A 13,282-nucleotide genomic window follows, 5' to 3' on the forward strand; every position below is an offset into this window, starting at 1 on the left:
TACACTTTTTTATCTTGGCCTAGCATCTCTTATCTCTTAAATTTTGTAATACATGACAAACTTGAAGTTCATGTTCTTTTATATTTTTAAAATACATCAAGATGTTGTCTAGATAACAAATAATAAAATCGTCTAAAAATTCTTCAAAAACATCATTTATAAGATGTTGAAAAGCTGCTGTTGCATTTGTAAGTTTAAAAAACATGACATTATATTCAAAATATTTGTACTTGGTTTGAAATGCTATCTTCTATTCATCTCCTTCTTTGAGGCATATTAGATTGTAAGCTCCTCATAGATCTATTTTTGTATAGATCTTAGCTTGATTCAATTAATCAAGAATTTTGGATATTAAAAGTAGTAGGTACCTATTCTTAATGGTGATCTTAGTCAATCCTCTCTAATCAACACGCATCTACAATGATCCATCTTTTATCTTCACAAATAGAATTGAGGCTCCTGTTGGAGATTTGAAATGGTGTATGAAGTTCTTGGCTAAATTTTCTTCAATATACTCCTTGAATTTAGTCAACTTATTTTGTGATAATTTATAGATTGGTCCAAATGGCAATTGTGCTCTTTCTTGAAGGTCAATTGAGCAGTCATAGAAACAATGTTTTGGAAGAGTATTCACATTCTTTTTTCCAAATACATCTTGAAATTCTTGATATTGGCTTAAAATGCTACTTGAAGTCTTTGCACCATTAGAAATAAGTGTGGCATAAATGGCATAAGGTAACTTTTTTTTTTGCAACATGCAAGAAAGTTCTTGCACTTACAAATATAAGTTTAATTGTATCAAACTTATAATTTTCTACTTGATTAACTACACTCTTAGAATATTTTTAAAAAAATCAAGAGTACAAGAAATTCAATCTACTCAAGGGTTGTAATTTTTTAACCATAATAAGCTTAAAAGGATTGGATTAGAGTGAGATCTAATAATATTAAATACTACAAAGCTATTATGACCATTGATTATTACTTCTATATGAAGGATTTTATGAAGTTCAACTCCAAAAGACAATGGATGACCATCTATGACTTCTATGTAAACAAGTTTAGCTAAGTATTGAGAGGGTTTTGAGAAGAGAATAGGACCTTCATTAGGTATTGTACAAGGTTCCAATTGTACGATCTCTATTATAGCTAAACAAACACATTTTTTAATATATTGTCTTCTTTGACATTTGTACTCCTCATTTTATAACTATGTCGCTTCTTTGGACAATGTTGAGCAATGTGCTTAAGTTCTCCATAATATAAGCTTAATCCTTCCTAACAATGATAAGTCTTTTTTTGCTCAATAAGAGGTTTAAAACATACCCGTTGTCGTGTTGTAACACGAGTATACCTTGAAAATATAAAGAAATGGGACTTTTATTAATGTTCAGTTACCTCGAATATTGGGAGCAACGACCAACTCCAGTGCAAATACTGAGTGGCCAGGTTCAATCACCCCGTTACAGTCAGCCGGGGCATACTGAAATGCTCCATTCGATTCCAATAACGGGAGTTAGCAGGAAGAGAAAGGACCAATTCACATGACGGGTGAGCCTGGTTCGAAGAGCCAATTGGATCCAATTTCAAGAATCCAATCCGGGTCCTCTTACCCAATATGAGATTTGCATTGGTCCGGCAATCCAATGCAGTCTTATTATGGAAAAATCCAGGTCTTACTACGGACCTCAGCCAGTCTGACTCGAAGGACCAATTTGATCCAATTACGGGAACATCTAGGTCTTACTACGGGCCTCTTAGCCAATCTGATGCGAGGACCAATTCGACCCAATTACGCGAATATCCAGGTTACTACGGGCATCTTACCCAATATGAGACCTGAATTGGTCGGACGACTCAATGTGGACCCGAGTACGGGGTTTCGATTCTGTTTCAGGCTGTCCTATTCTCTGTGCCATTTCAGTGAACGTTGTTTTCGGTAAATGGATCTCTTAAATATAAAAATGGAGGAGAAAGCTCTGACGGCGGGAGCCAATTTCGGATCTAAGCTCTGACGGTGGGAGCCAATTCCAGATCCAAGATGGAAGATTGAAGAAATTCAGAGGATAAGGTTAGGGGGAGAATAAGTTTTTGGGAGGTTTTTGAAGATCGGGGGGGAGAGCGAGCTTCATGCTTTGGGCGGAAAAAGAAGAGAGAGAATTGGGTTTTTTTTTTCTTCATAGGGTTTTGGGAAGACTGAGGCAATCGTTGCTGAAGTCAGTGTTGTAATGGTGAATCGGGATTTTTAATGAAGTAGGTTTGATTACTCTTGAATGTTTTGTGAAATCGAGTTACGTCTGAGATTGAAGAATTAAAAGGATGTCTATAGGATTGAGTATGCGGAGTGAATGAAATTTATTGGTTTAATCTAACAAGACAGTCAGTGGATACAAGATTGTAAGTACAAAGCGGTATCGAAGATTAATAGTTTGGATTGTTCGGGGTTCTCTGTAACGTTTAGAGACCTACCGGCTGAGACAAAATGGACTTCGGTGAGCAGTCGAAGGGCATCTGTATAGATTTACGGTGTATTCTTTCAGTCGTTTATATTCTAATAGTCAAAAACTGATAGACTGCTTGACTATTGGCGAATCTCCATACTACCTTCTACAGCCAGACGCCCGACGCGTTCTCGAGCAGGAAAGCACATAATACGACAAAAGTGGTGAACCCGACGTGAAAGCTTGAGGTGGAATGTATTGGATTTCGGTTGATTTTATCTTTATTTTATGAAAAACGAAAATAAAAATTTTGAAGGATTTTTGGGAGGAGTTTCTGGTGGGGATTCTTCTAAAAGACAAGGTATGCATATGGATCCGTCTATTGCTAGTATGTTTCAAGCCTTTTCATTATCAATGCAGCAACAGCAAAGCAATGATCGAAAGGAAGCTTTGGCAACCAAAGCATTGCAAGCAGTGGTCAATAAAATTGATCAATTTTATGGGAGGAATATTTCAAGGTATTTAAGATGTTATGTTTGTGAAATGGAATTAAATCCGGTTTTTGAGAAGAAAATGGTTGAATTATTTGGACTTGCCACGATACCGGAGATAAGAGACCACATTACATTGATTACGGATCGTTATGGGAATTCATGGGAGTTTTTTTCACATGCATTGAAAGACGAATATTTCGTAGAAGATGCTGATCGCGTTACTAAGAAGCTGTTTCTGGAATGGATTGAACGGCCCAGTAAGAATTTATAAGCAACAGAGCTACTAAGGGAATTTGAAAGGCAGTACTCTCAATTGTCGAAGGTAGAAAAATTGACATTGGAGCCGAACAAAGTTGATCTATTTCTTTAAGCTGCTGATGGAGAATTGCAAGGAAAATTAGAACTCCTTCTTGAAGACAAAGAAGAAGATGAAGGATTGACAACAAAGTGGAAGAACGTTGAAGATGCGGTGGGGTTGCTTACAAAAAGAGAAAGGAGGAAGGATAGGAGCAATATTCCGAAAACAGTACAAGCACCCAAAGCTCCAGTACGTACAACACCACCAACAATGCCTATAGTTCAACCTTCGACATCCTTATCAAAGAAAGCAGATATGGGGATGGAAGAAATTATACGAGGAATACGAGATCTTCAAATCAAATTGGCAAGACTTGAAGAGAATACTTCTATAAATAATTTGAAGAATGTTTCAAAACAAGGATATGTACAAAGATGCATTTGGTGTGATGATGCTTCACACACTAGAAAAGATTGCAATGAATTTAATAATATGATACAGCAGGGAATTATTTGCTGGAAAGATGGGAAGATAGCATTGAAAGATAGGGATGATCTTCTTCAAACCAATTTTGGCAAGGGAGGTATGAGAGCATTGGTTCAAGATTACCTAAAAGAGCATGAAACAACAGTTCGAGAAAGTGCAAGTTATGGTGCTAGAGTAGACGATGAAATTGGTGGAAGTACGGAAACTAGTGAGTTTTGGGCTTCTGCCGTTTCTACAATGCAAGAAGGAAAATTACCTCGAGAAGCGATATTGAGGACTGCAGCTACAATACGAGGTAGAACAAGTTGGGAGGATCCTGTTGAGTCTCTTTCAGTTCATGCATATATTGCTAAGAGCCAACATGAAGCTTTGACGGAAGAAAAGAGACGAGGAAATTTTGATGATACTAGAGAAAGAAATTCTTCTAAGAGGCAAACTCGAGGAGACAAGGCTCGGGAGGCAGCTTCATAAGAATTGCCTGTAAATGATACCTCAGCATCATTGGGAGAAAAAACAAAAGAGACAAAAGATAAGGGCAAATCAATTGCTTATAAGCTACTTTCTGACATTGAAGCGGCAACAAATTTGAAAGGGGTGTTGGAAGAACGTATATTAAACGCTAAGGTGGAATTCACATTGAAAGAAGTTTTGGGAATTACAAAGAAGGAGTTTCATGATGTTATCATTGACAACATTAGGCGAAAGAGGCAATTAATGGGCGAAACTAGAATGAGTCATGCTATTGATGCAAGAATATATAGAGATGAAGAGAAGGTTGATATTGGTTACAAGCAACCAACAAATGAAAAGAATGGGTATAATCAACGAGTACGTTTTGAAGATTCTAGTGACAAGGAAATGGAAACTTTGAGCCATTATACTCGAAAGCATTGGGCAAGGGCAACTACTGAGGTATTGGTGAAAGTAGGAGATATAGAAGAACCAATAGTTGCTTTAGTCGACCATGGTTCTGAAATAAATCTCATGTCTAAAGATCTTTATAAGAAGCAAAAATGGCCAATTGATATGGAACATGGATGGGCAATTCGAGCAGCTAATAACACACGGGGTGAATTATGTGGAGCTTGTCCAGATGTCAAAATTCGGATTGGAGATGTTGCGACGGAGCAACATTTCTTTGTTCAAGATACAACGTCTTATCCGTTGATTTTAGGACAACCTTATATTACGGCAACACGGATGGAAACAAAAGTATTGGATGATGGTTCTGCTTATGCAAGGGTACGTAGCGCGGATGGGAGGAAAGCTGTATAATTTCTAACAGTACCTCCTAACCATGAACGGAATCGAGATAGGTTGAGGGAAAAACCATTGCCAAAGATTGTTGAAGGATTTAAGGATTTTGGGGAGGTACCATTGTAAAGCGAGATTATAGAGGTACAAAAGAGGAGGTACTCTCGCGAGATGAAGGTGCCTTTGATGCGAGTTTTATTGGTATATTGGAGAATGGAAATATTATGTATAAGAAAGTTAATGATTTTAAAAGAAAAGAAAGAAAAAGGTTATATGATATTGAAGGACAATTACGCAAGTTAGGTACATTGCAAGATGATGAGAGGATTTTAGGTGTTTATGAAGAAAATGGACTGGAAGATTCATTGGAATTGATTACATCTATTGGATTAGGGGATAATGATAAGATTGTTGAGATTCATTCAAGAGAGGTTTATACCATACTTGAATCTTTTCAAGCACCAGAAGTCATTGTAGAGACGATATATAAAACGGCAAATAAGAAGATAAAGCCTGTTGTCGGACCATTACCAGAAGATTCTAAAGAACAAATGGAAGAAGCATCAAAAAAAGCAAGTTTAAGAGATCTAATGAGTATTAGACACCTGTTTATTAAAGAGACTTTTGAAGAATTGAAGATTGGTTCTAATGGTTCTTTATTACCGGAGGAAATTACTTGCTTCAAAAAGATGTTGGCTAAACAAGATAGATTGTTTGCCTTCGAATCTCATGAAATTGGGTGTGTGGATCCAAATAGTAACACCTATGGTTATCTTCACTGTACCACATGTACCTTGGAATCTAAGACCGATTCCAGTACCGAGGGCACATTTACCTAAATTGGTTGAGCTATTAAAAAAAAAGATAAAGATAAAAATATTGGAACCCTCATTTGCGCCGTATTCTAGTCGATGGTTTATGGTACCTAAGAAGAATGGGTCACTATGGTTTATTCAAGATATGCAACCGGTGAATGCAGTAACTGTCAGGAATGCAGGAATTGGACCTATTGTGGATGAATTTGCTGAGGCGTTTGCTGGAAGGGCGATCTATTCAATAGGTGACTTGTATTCAGGTTATGATCAATTTCAACTTGCCGAAGGAAGTAGAGATATGACAACAATGAGGACACCACTTGGATTGGTTAGAATGTGCACTCTTCCTCAAGGCACGACCAACTCAGTTGCGCATATGATGAATGGGATGAATAAGGTATTGAGAGATTTTATTCTAGAGAAGACTATGCCTTTTCTGGATGATGTTCCTATAAAAGGGTGCAGAGAAGGAGACAAGGGTGAAACTTTAGATACGAGGGGATGTCGCAAATATGTTGTTGATCATATACAAGATTGTGAAAAGATTTTAACTCGGCTTGGAGAAGTTCATCTTACATTATCGTGTATGAAGTCCGTATTTGGAATACGAGAGGTTGTAATTGTTGGACATTTATGTGGATCTTACAGAAGAAAACCAGATCCGACTAAAGTTGATGCAATTGGAAGGATGAAAGAGGATTGTGATTCTTTAATAGAGGTTCGCAGGTTTTTGGGTGCATGTGTACTTTATCGAATCTGGATCCCTCATTTTGCTCACATAGCAGATCCATTATATGAATTGTTACGCAAGGGTTACCAATTTAAATGGGAAGAAAGGCATATTCAAGCAATGCAAAGATTGAAGAAATTATTGATGTCACCTCTAATATTGAAGAAGGTTGATTATAAGTGCAATAGACCAGTGATTCTTACTGTGGACGCTAGTCCAATTGCCATTGGATGGGCTGTGGGTCAAGATGATTCAAATGGGAATAGATTTGCAGTTCGATTTGGGGCTAAAGTTTTAAGTATTCGTCAGCGTGCATATTCGCAAGTCAAAAGAGAACTTTGGGGAGTCGTTTCGGCTATAAAAGCTGAAAAGGACTATTTGATTGGGGCAGTAGTAGTAATTGAAACAGATTGCTTGCCATTGCTTGGAATGATTATTAACTGTTCAACGCCAGATATTGCAATGTTGAGATGGATTGCTTATATTAAGTCACTAAATCCAGAATTTAAGCATATTACTGGAAAGGACAATTTAGTAGCAGACATGCTATCTCGAGCAAGATACGAGAGGGAGGACGAAATGGTTGAAGACATTGATGACGTCGGATTGAAATTCTATTCAATATCAAATCTCAACAAAGAAGACAAGCTATTTCTTGAAGAATCTTATGAAGGAGAATTATTGGATATTGGTCATTACTTGAATATCTTGACTAAGCAGGGGAATTGGTCTACAGAAAAATTCAAACAAATAAGAAAAAAATCATATGGATTTTTACTTCGAGATGGATTCTTATGGAAGAGACCGAAGAAAGGAATTGGGATGCCACGACGAGTGATAGGCAAAAAGGAAGAAAAACTAAAATTATTAAAGGAGTTTCATGATAGTTTATGGGCAGGGCATAGAGGAATGTGGGCTACTTTTGCTAAACTCAAGGAACAATATTGATGGAAAAATATGTATCGAGATGTGCTCTCATTTGTAGAGTCATGTAAAATCTGTCAATCGTATTCTAATATCCGACATCGAGATGGTCTTCATCCTACGTATCCTCTGGCTATTCATTTTAAATGGGTTGTTGATTTAGTTATTATGTCGGTTGGGTTATGGCAGATGAGATATTTGGTTTTAGCTCGCGAAGATTTATCAAATCAAGTAGAAGGAAGAGCATTGAGGACAAAATCTACAGAGGAGATTTGTAGGTTTTTGCTTGAAGATGTCATTTGCCGCTACGGATGCATAGAAAAAATCACTGCAGATCGTGGAGAATTAAATGCACGAGAAGCTCGTAAGTTCTTTGAAAGATGTGGAGTTAAACTATCACTGACTACTGCTTATAATCCAGAAGTGAATGCAAAAAGCGAACGCGGTCACCCATCGATTGTGAAAGCATTGGTTAAAGCTTGTAATGGGAAAGTTAAAGAGTGGCCACGACTTTTGTCATTTGCATTATGGGCTGATCGAACAACACATAGTTCGGTGACATGATATATGCCAGTAGAACTTATGACAGGTCAAAAACCAATTATGTCGATTGAAGAAAAGGTACTTACTTGGAGTATGCTACCATGGGAAGATGGATTGACAAGAGAAGAACTTCTGGCTATTAGGATTCGACAATTGGAGCAAAGAACGGAAGATGTGCAAATAGCATTGGAAAGGTTAAAAAGAGCAAGGTTACAAAAAAAGGCGCAATTTGATAAGCAACATCGATTGAGACCAAAAGTAATCGAGGAAGGTGACTGGGTACTTGTTTATGACAATAGTCTGAATAATCAACATAGTACTTTGCGAAAATTTTCAAAACATTGGTTTGGACCATATGTGGTAACAACTGTTCATGATAATGTGACTTACTCGTTACAGGAGTTAGATGGTACAAAATTGAAAATACCAATTGTAGGGAAGCGAGTAAAAATATTTAAACGAAGACACGCGGAGATGAATATGGAAGACCTTAATAAAGGTATAGAGATTCAGCAGCAAGAAGATGAAAGTGATTTGGATAATGAAGGTGACGAAGACAAATTCGGCAAAGACGTAGAGGATATATTCTGAATCAAACAACAATTGGGTAAATTGGTGCATACCAGAGGATGCACAGGTTTAGAGGGGGTGGATGTCGTGTTGTAACACAAGTATACCTTGAAAATATAAAGAAAGGGGATTTTTATTAATGTTCAGTTACCTCGAATATTGGGAGCAACGACCAACTCCAGTGCAAATACTGAGTGGCCAGGTTCAGTCACCCCGTTACAGTCAGCCATGGCATACTGAAATGCTCCGTTTGATTCCAATAACGGGAGTCAGCAGGAAGCGAAAGGACCAATTCACACGACGGAAGAGCCTGGTTTGAAGAGCCATTTGGATCCAATTTCAAGAATCCAATCCGGATCCTCTTACCCAATATGAGACCTGCATTGGTCGGGCAACCCAATGCAGTCTAATTACAGGAAAATCCAGGTCTTACTACGGACCTCAGCCAGTCTGACGCAAAGGACCAATTTGATCCAATTACGGGAACATCTAGGTCTTACTACGGGCCTCTTAGCCAATCTGACGCGAGGACCAATTTGACTCAATTACGTGAATATTCAAGTTACTACGGGTATCTTACCCAATATGAGACCTGAATTTGTCGGTGTCACGGACACAAAATACAGACTTGAAATCTAACAAGAAGTTCAAGAAGAAGTGGCAGAACTAGATTAAACAGATGAGTACAAGAACAACACCAGAAAGGTGAGCTAGAACTCCAAGAGATGTATTGTCGAGACTGAAGAACCCTTCAGCCTCAACTCCTATATATACTAGTGAATAGGAAGCTTCTCGAGCTACTTCCGCTAACTAGGACGCTTCTCCAACAACTTCTACTAATTAGGAATCTTCTCAAGTAACTTCCTAGAATCTATCAGAATATTCTAGAATCTTCTAAGAATATTCTTAGAACCTTCTAAAAGAATCTTTAGGGAATATTCTAAGAATCTTCTAGAACCTTTTAAAGGAATCTTTAGAGAATCTTTAGAGAATATTCTAGAAGAATATTCGAAGAATCTTCCAATGTATGTCCATGACATCACCTCCTCTACTAGCTTCGAGGTCTCCGAGAAGCAATGTTGTTATTAGTCAATACCAACGCAAGAAAATGAAAATTTCTCGCATCACATCCGCTATGAATTCCAATTGTTGTTCGCGAGGCAAATGATTCATCGGCCCTTGGAGCCAACGGTAGTGACCAACACCTTCAACCTCTGACCAAGCGTGGACTTCTGTGTCTTTAGTGTGAAACTGTCCTCCAAACACACCTTCTGGCTGATCGTCGTAGGCAGGCTCGACCTCAACTACAATTACTAGCGATCTGTTGCTCGGTATCCTCCGACGTCGTCGTGGTACAGGCGGTTCTTCATCTCGCGGTCGTCTTCGTGAGCTAGTCGCTTGAGATGACATAACAAGTGTAGTATCTTGACTATCCATGTCCAAAGGCTAAAATGATGAGAGCAAACTATAGTTGCTAACAAAGTTCTACACTATCGAACTATGGATTTTGGAGGTGCCCTCCCCCCTTTTTATGCTACTTGATGAGCAAGCTTCAGCAAGAAGCTATCGTTGAATCGGCTTAGGTTTATAAGGATATCGTTGATGAAATTCTTGTACCTTTTTTGGCGCATTGGCAAGATTTTCGGCACGCTCCCACGTTCATTCATTGATGTCGTATCCACTCCACTGCACTAAATACTCCAATTTTCTCCTATTACGCCGTGAATCTAGTACCTTTTCCACCTCGTATTCCTCATGGTTTTCAATTTCAATACTTGGTGGCGGACTTTGTACTCTTTGGGGAAAAGTTGACTCTCGATAAGGTTCCAACAAAGACACGTGAAAGACTGGATGTACCTTCATAGTAGCTGGTAACTCCAGACGATATGCCATCGGATTGATCTGCTTCCCGATAACAAATGGCCCTAATCTCCGATAGTCCAATTTGTCACATGGCCGCTTGGTCTTGATATTCCGTCGAAGAAGCCATACTTTACTTCCAACTTTAAAAGTAGGCGCCTCATTTCGATATTTATCTGCAGATGCCTTGTAACTCTCTTGGGCAGATTGCAATTGAAGCTTCAACGTTGCTTGAAGCTCCGATAGTTGCTTCACAAATCCTTCAGCTGCTGGGTTGTTATTTGCTGAAGAACTCAATAAATCGAGCTTGGGGTGGTATCCGTAGTTGAAGAAGAATGGTGTTTGTTGAGTTGACGCATGAAGAGTGTTGTTGTATGCGAACTCAGCAAGCGGTAGATATGCAGTCCAATCATCTTGTTGATAGTTGATGCTGCATCGTAAATATTGCTCCAAAACTTGATTCACCCGCTCCGTTTGACCGTCAGTTTGAGGATGAAAAGCCGAAGAGAGCTTAATATCCACCTTCAATATCTCAAAGAGGGACCTTCAAAACTTGGATACAAACTAAGTACCTCGATCCGACACAATATCATCTGGTAGGCCATGATAACGATATATGTTATTAAGAAAGAGTCTTGCGATGTCTTCACTTGACGATGTTTTCTTGCAAGGCACGAAATGCGCCATCTTGGTAAATCGATCTACCACAACAAAGATGCTGTCAAATGAATTCGATGGCGGTAGGTCCGTAATGAAGTCCATAGAAACTGAAGACCATGGTCGGTGCGGAATAGGCAATGGCTGGAGAAGTCCATACGGACGATGTCGAGGGATCTTGGATCTTGAACAAACATCACAAGAAAGGACAAATTCCTTCACATCCTTCCACATTTGGGGCCACCAAAAATCTCGTGAAATGAGCTCCAAAGTCTTGTTGAATCCAAAATGTCCCGCAGCTGGAAAGTCGTGGCGAGATTGAAGTACTCAGAGTCGAGTTGGTCCTTTCGGGATATACAACCGCTCCTCAAAATACAGAAGATCTCCCTCCACCTTAAACTTGTCATTATCGACACGTTGTTTGATGTCAAGAGCTATGGAATCCTCAATGGTCGCAGTACGTACCTCGCTGAGGTAGCCGTCATCGATAGTTGCAACAATAGCAAAAATCCTGAATTTTTCTGGTTTCAACAATGTTGTACACTGTTGATCAAACGCTGCTTCTCCAGCCTTTGGCGCAAGATACGATCTCCTCGATAATGCGTTAGATAATCCTTGCTGTTTTCCAGGGCACTAGGTGATAATAAAGTCAAATCGTGATAGAGACATATTCCATCGAGCTTGACGACGATTCAAAATTCGAGCTGTCATGAAGTACTCCAAATTCTTGTGGTCCGTATAAACAGTCACTGGATGTGCAGCTCCTTCGAGGAAGTGACGCCACTCTTGGAAGGCATCCACTATAGCAAGCAGCTCTTTGTCGTGGATCTCGTAGTTGATCTCAGCAGCAGAGAACTTCCGTGAATAGAACGCAACTGGGTGAAGCTTCTTGTCTATGCCCATCTATGAAAGCACAGCTCCCAAAGCAAAATCTGAAGCATCGGTCTCTAAATAGAAAGCCTTTGCAAAGTCAGGGTGTACCAAGATTGGAGCTGTAGTGAATGCCGTCTTGAGATCTTGAAATGCTTTTGCTGCTTGTGATCCCCATTCGAGCTTGTCTTTGCTTGTTAGACACGTGAGTGGTGCAGCAACTTGAGAATAATTCTTGATGAAGATCCGATAGAAGTTAGCAAATCCAAGAAAACACTAAACATCTCTAACCGTCTTCGGAACTTTCCAAGATATAATTGCTTCTACCTTTTTTGGATCCATCTTCAAGCCCTCTGTAGTCGCAATGAAGCCCAAAAATTCCATCTCATTCTGGTGAAATTGACACTTCTCCAACTTGGCGTAGAGTCCTCGTTCGCGTAGTTTTTCAAGAACCAAACAAACGTGCTTCTCATGTTCTTCTTCATTCTTGGAAAATATCAAAATATCATCCAGATAGATGACAACAAAGTCATCGAGGTACTCCCAAAAGATGTCATTCATCATATGTTGAAAGACCGCTGGAGCATTGGTAAGACCAAAAGGCATGACATTGTACTCAAAATGGCCATACCTTGTACGAAAGGCTGTCTTCCATTCATCTCCTTCTTTGATTCGCACAAGGTTGTAGGCTCCTCTTAAATCAATCTTTGTAAAAATCCTTGCACGTCCAAGTTGATCTAAGAGGCCGGAGATCAAAAGTAAGGGATAGCGATTTTTCTTGGTCACCTTGTTGAGTCCTCGGTAGTCCACGCACATCCGCAGTGAGCCATCTTTTTTCTTCACGAATAGGATTGGTGCTCCAGCTGGCGACTTTGAATGTCGAATAAAATTCTTGGCTAGATTCTCATCGATGTACTTCCGCAATTCTGCCAACTCCGTCTGCGATAGGTTGTATATTGGACCAAAAGGTGGTTGCGCTCCTTCCTCCAAGTCTATGGCGCAATCATATGGTCGATGTTCCGGCAGTATATCGGCGTTCTTCTTTTGAAACACGTCTTTAAAATCCCTATATTGCTCTGGTATATTCGATGTTGAGATATTCTCGCCGCTAGTTGGAGCTGCATAAATGACAAATGGTGCGCCTTCCTTGGACGATCTTAGGAACGCTCTCGCTCCAATAAACATGGATTTCTTCATGTAGGTTCTACCAACAGGTTTATTATTATTTTTTTCAGGAAATGTTATCCTTCGTAGCCTCCAATCAATGGACGGATTATGATCTTCTAACCAAGAAAGACCAAGGATAACAGGGCTTGATGGGGTTCTAATAATATTAAAAA

Source organism: Physcomitrium patens, chromosome 14 (genome assembly GCF_059467195.1).
Source record: "Physcomitrium patens ecotype Gransden chromosome 14, ASM5946719v1, whole genome shotgun sequence".
Lineage (NCBI taxonomy): Eukaryota > Viridiplantae > Streptophyta > Bryopsida > Funariales > Funariaceae > Physcomitrium > Physcomitrium patens.